The sequence below is a fragment of the Diabrotica virgifera genome, chromosome 5, assembly GCF_917563875.1.
Source record: "Diabrotica virgifera virgifera chromosome 5, PGI_DIABVI_V3a".
Lineage (NCBI taxonomy): Eukaryota > Metazoa > Arthropoda > Insecta > Coleoptera > Chrysomelidae > Diabrotica > Diabrotica virgifera.
Window position 1 is genome coordinate 81,134,919 of NC_065447.1, and position 5,694 is coordinate 81,140,612.

At 30.5% G+C, this 5,694-nt stretch overlaps 1 long non-coding RNA gene across 2 annotated transcripts; it reads left to right on the forward strand.

Annotated features, from left to right (window-relative positions):
- The first annotated feature begins 346 nt into the window (after window positions 1–346).
- On the forward strand, window positions 347–4,030 carry LOC126884260 (uncharacterized). Of its 2 annotated transcripts, none has more exons than XR_007697910.1 (3): window positions 347–1,282; window positions 1,364–1,517; window positions 3,136–4,030. It is a non-coding gene; the product is annotated as an uncharacterized LOC126884260 (long non-coding RNA). The 2 variants fall into 2 exon arrangements; XR_007697909.1 differs by having other exon boundaries at window positions 350–809; window positions 3,136–4,029.
- The last annotated feature ends 1,664 nt before the right edge of the window (window positions 4,031–5,694 follow it).

Sequence of the window (5,694 nt, forward strand, 5' to 3'; positions counted from 1 at the left end):
GGTGGCATAAGATGCAGAAATAGCTATCTGGAGATGGTGGTCCAACTCTGGATCAAATAAAAACAAAAACTGCCTTTTCCTGCTTCCTTCCCCTAAGACTACAATACTTGGATCATATAACACGTGGTGACAGATATGAACTCTCCTAAAATAATGCAGAGAAAGATTCAAGAAAGGCGCAGCATAATTAGAAGAAAAATGTCTTGAGTGAGAAATCTCATTTGGATGTAGTTTGGATGCAGCTCAACTGAACTCTTTCGGACTATAGTGTCAAAAGTTAGAATAGCAATGATGATTGCCAACCTTCGTCGCGGAGATGGCACGTAAAGAAGAATAAGAAGTGAGAAAGCAAACTCCCTAACAACACACAACATTCCAGGAATGTACTACCAAAGTTCTATCAATATTTGAATGTCCTGGACATTTAGGGAACATTCGGTGAACATCTGATTAAATTATTCGTGGAATGTTACCATAAGACATTCTGTGAACATACTACCAATGTTCCTGTTCATTTTCAAATTCACGGCGCATGTATTTGTGCATGGTGCTTAGAGAGGGCATCACGTGACTAAAAACGACCAATGACCTCACTTCAGACTTCGGTTCGGCCATCTTGACATGCATCTTGGCCTTGGCCACCTTGCCGTGCGTGATTGTTGTTTGTTTTTATTTGTGCTTTTTAAGAATATTTTTTAATTCGGATACTTTTATAATAACTTTAATAGTATTATTAATATAGTGCATAAAATCAGTTGGAGTAGCAGAAGCAATGTAGATAAAAAATCTGCAGGAATAATGTTTCAAAGGTTAGTATATGCAAATATGTAAACAAAGGCATGCCCCTATTTCAGAAAATATCCATTTATTATTTTAATAATTGCGAATAAGCCACAAACTTGCTTATTCCTAATTAAAATAGTAAATAGAGATAATAACAAACGGATTATTTGTAAAATTAAATTTTTTTTTGCGTTTTTGCTAATGTATGCGTTTATAAACAGGATGGTAGACCACACACTATAATAGTACCAACTAATGAATACACAGTATGAATAGTACAGTCGGTTCGCTAAACTTAGTCTCAGACACAACTGGCTAGTGATTTTAGTAAATAATTTTGACAATTTGGTAAAATTGGCAAAAAAATAACTAAATAGTTAGTAATTTTGGCAAAAATGGCCAAAAACAAAAAAATTACCTACTAAAATCACTAGCCAGTTGTGGCTAGGGAAACGACTATACTAATAAACAATTTCTAAGCTGCTTTTTATAATATTTTGTGAGTTCATTAATCATATTTTTTATTTAAAACTAAAATTTGTTAATAATGCTCAGTAATGCATATATTTTGTATTTTTAGCTTTCCAGAAGATCCTGCGAAGAAGGCATGAAGTATTGATCAGATTTGTTAATAGAGCAGTATGTTCAAAACATTTTTTAGAAAAAGATATTGACAGAACTTCACTTTCAACCGTTTGAGAGACTGTGCTGTTCCAATAGCTTATATCACACAGGTAATATGCTTAACCCAATTAATAATACAATTACAATATACAGTTGGAAAAATTAAAGAATAGGGCTTTTCATTTACAGTCATTTGTTTCGAGCTACTGTCATATGTCGTATAATCCGTGTTGTATTAATATTATACACAGATTATATAACATATGACAGAAGCTCGAAACAAATGACAATCGATGAAAAGCAATATAGGGCTTTGTTCATTGTCATTTGTTTCGAGCTTCTGTCATGTGTCACATATATTAATATATCTACGTCATACATCTTTGGTTTGTATCATTGATTATATCAATAACGTATGACGTAGATATATTAATATTATGTGACACATGACAGAAGCTCGAAACAAATGACTGAATGAAAAACCCTATAACCATGAACGATCACATCAATCACTTATTTTGTATAGGGCTTTTCATTCACAGTCATTTGTTTCGAGCTTCTGTCATGTGTCACACAATATTACTATATCTACGTCATAAGTTATTGGCATATACCAATGATACAAACCAAAGACGTATGACGTAGATATATTAATATTATGTGACACATGACAGAAGCTCGAAACAAATGACAGTTGATGAAAAGCCCTATTTGCTGTCTTTTTCTATAAATCACAAACGTTTGTTACCTATAGAAAAAGATCATCATCATCATTGGCTCGACAGCCCTTTCTGGGTCTTGGCCTGTTCCAGGATTCTTCTCCACTCTGATCTGTTTCATGCTTTTTTTCTCCAGTTTTTTATTTTTAATGTTTTTATATCATTTTCTATTTGTTCTAAAATAGAAAAAGATAGCAAATACAAAATAAGTGATTGATGTGATCGTTCATGGGTATAGGGCTTTTCATTCACAGTCATTTGTTTCGAGCTTTTGTCATGTGTCACATAATATTAATATATCTACGACATACGTTATTGGTATATACAATAATAGATACAAACCAAAGACATATGACATAGATATATTAATATTATGTGACACATGACAGAAGCTCGAAACAAATGACAATTGATGAAAAGCCCTATTCTTTCATTTTTCCAACTGTAGATACCGTTGTTCTTCATTATCTACATCAGAGATCTAAGTTGACATTGTTGCCCAATTACAAAAAATTTTTGAATTCATTTTAAGTCCAATATATCACATAATTATTGCGAAGTAGATTATACAAGAAAACAGATTAATATTGAATGCAAATAAATAAAAACATCAGAAATAGAAAACAAGAATTAAGTTATAATCTTAAGTTAAAGTAAATAATAAAAACAATAAATATAATAAAACAAAATACTTATTAGTTTGTGAAAAAGCTATTTCTTTGTGGCATTTTTGTAATTATTGTAACTATTTTAATGGGGAAATAAGCCAGAATTTACTTGAAAAAATAACTTTATTATGGTTTCTACTTCCACATCGGACGTCGTTGTCAAAATACAAAATGTTTTATTATTTTCTTTATTAAATATTATTTATTATTTATTTAAATATTATTTAATTTATTATTTATTTTATTATTATTATTATATGCATATTATTACCTGTAAATATTTCTTCTGATTGTTAATTGTAAAGGATAGAAAAATTACCATTTATTTTATTTTCTTTTAGAATCAGCTGAGAGAAGTGGTCTACAAAAAACCAGGAAGGAAATGGAATATGTGGCTATGAAAGGCAAAAGAAAGGTTTACAAAGCAAATGTGACACATTTTTTTATAGGAATATCAGTAAATTACATTAAAAAAATGTATGAAAAGATTTTTTGCAATAAAAATGTTTATATTTATCAAGCATGCATTATTTGGTATGGCCACATATCGTCAGTGATGTGACAATACCTCCTATCTGTTTTTTCATGAGATTTGTAAGATAGACTAAAAACTTGTTTGGGCCACCTCCTGTTTTCATATATTTTTTGACTTGTTTTGCAGTAAATTTAACTATCTATTTACTACAAAACAAGCCAGAACTTACGTATGCAAACAGGAGGTGACCTTAAAAAATGTTTTTCGTCTCCTGCAAACCTCATGAAAAAAGATATAGGAGGTATTGTCACAGCACTGACGATATATTTCAGAGAATGTCTAAAAAATATACTGTGAATGTTCAAAGAACGTTCGTAGACATTCATGGAATGTTCCAACAAGACATTTAGTCTAAAAAATATACTGTGAATGTCCAAAGAACATTCATGGAATATTCCAACATTCATGGAATGTCCCAACAAGACATTCAGTCTAAAAAATATACTGTGAATGTCCAAAGAACATTCATGGAATGTTCCAACAAGACATTCAGTCTAAAACATATACTGTGAATGTCCAAAGAACATTCGTAGACATTCATGGAATGTTCCAACAGAACATTCTAAGAATATTTAAAATGCTGACACAGCACATTCCAGGGACTTTCCAGGGACATTCGTGTGCATTTGGGGACATTCCAGGAATGTTTGGAATGTCCTGTGAGTACATTCTAGGAACATTCATGGAATGTTTTGTGTTATTAGGGATAATAATGAAGTACTTTTGCCCTCTCATCACATGTCCCAATTTAAAAGGAGATTGATTTTAAAATACTTGTTACTGTATTATTAAATAAAAATAAAACAATTATAGTATTTCGAATGTTATTTGGTGCGAAATTCATATGCGGAATGTTAATTATTCGTAGACCAAAATTGGGACTTTTTATTAATCAGTTAAAGGAGACTGATTTTAGAATACATATTTTATTGATGTATTATTAAAGAAAAATAAAACAATGATTAAGGTTTCGCTTTCTCAGAATTTTTAATGACTTGCACGTGTTGTTAAGTATGTTTAGATCTGTTTCAGCTATTCAATTCAATTCTGTTGAATAGTCCGTTCTTTAACGGTAAAATATTGCAAAATCTCTAAATTTTTAAGAACCGCTTGGATTGACATGAAATTTGGCATACACATAGCTAACAAGTCAAAGAAAAAAAAGTGATATTGTGCCGATATGTGCTTTTGCCCTGGGGGTGGTTCTCGTCCCCTCTTGGGGGTGAAAAAATATTCGTCCAAAGAAAGTCAGGAAATGGATAAACTGGCTAATTTTAAGTAACTTTTGTTCTATAGAGTTTTTTCATTAAGTCAATACTTTTCGAGTTATTTGGCAGTGAATATGTTCATTTTTTCAACAAAATAACCACGCTTTTAGACGGTTTTTCGCAAATAACTCAAATAGAAAGTATTTTGTCGAAAAAACATTTTTAGCAAAAATATAGCCTGTAAAATTTTTAAAAAAATGGTGTATGTATCACGTCTCTACACCTAGTAGAAGCAGAGTTGTAGCTAATGAAAAATAGGTTCATATTCGTCAAATTCCAAATGGAATATTTTAACGTGAAATAACCAAAAATGAAGCACATTTCGGGGAAAACTCATTACAAATTATTTAAAGTGTTTAAAAAAAGCTTCATTTTTGTTTTATAAAATAAATTTCTAGCATCAAAATTAAACAAGTGACGCTCAAAATAAAGTTGGTCGCTTTTGGTTTTGGTAAAAAAATCGAGAAAATCACCCCCTAATTAGTATCTTAAATGAACTTAATCGTTACGACTTCACTAGTTCCTTGACTCGTGTATATATTGTTTATATGATCTGTAGGCAAGTTTCATCGGTTTGAAGTCCTTATTATTGAAAGGGCTGTAGTTAAAAGGGGTTGGACGAGTCACTGACCACGAATGCATGCAAATTTAGAAACACAAAATCTAGATCAATTTTTGTCTAACAGAAAAACAAAAAAATACATGATATTCAGAAAAGCAAATCTGACTTTTTTTATTTTTCGAGATTTTTGGTATCTCTAACAATTTTTAAGTTATTTTGAAAAAAAAAGCATATATTTCAAAATTTAAATTTTTAAAAATTTTACTTTGAAACCAAATTTTTTTCAAAAATAAGCACTTTGAATCGATGACACTTACAGATCATATAAACACAAGATAAGTAAAATAATTTGTGGAGCGGTAACGATTAATTTCATTTAAGTTGCTAATTAGGGGGTGGTTTTCCCGATTTTTTTTGCAAAAACACAAGGGACCAACTTTATTTTGAGCGTAACTTGCTTAAATTTAATGCTAGAAACTTTTTGTAAAAACATAAATAAAGCTTTTTTTAAAACACTTTAAAAAAGTTATAATGG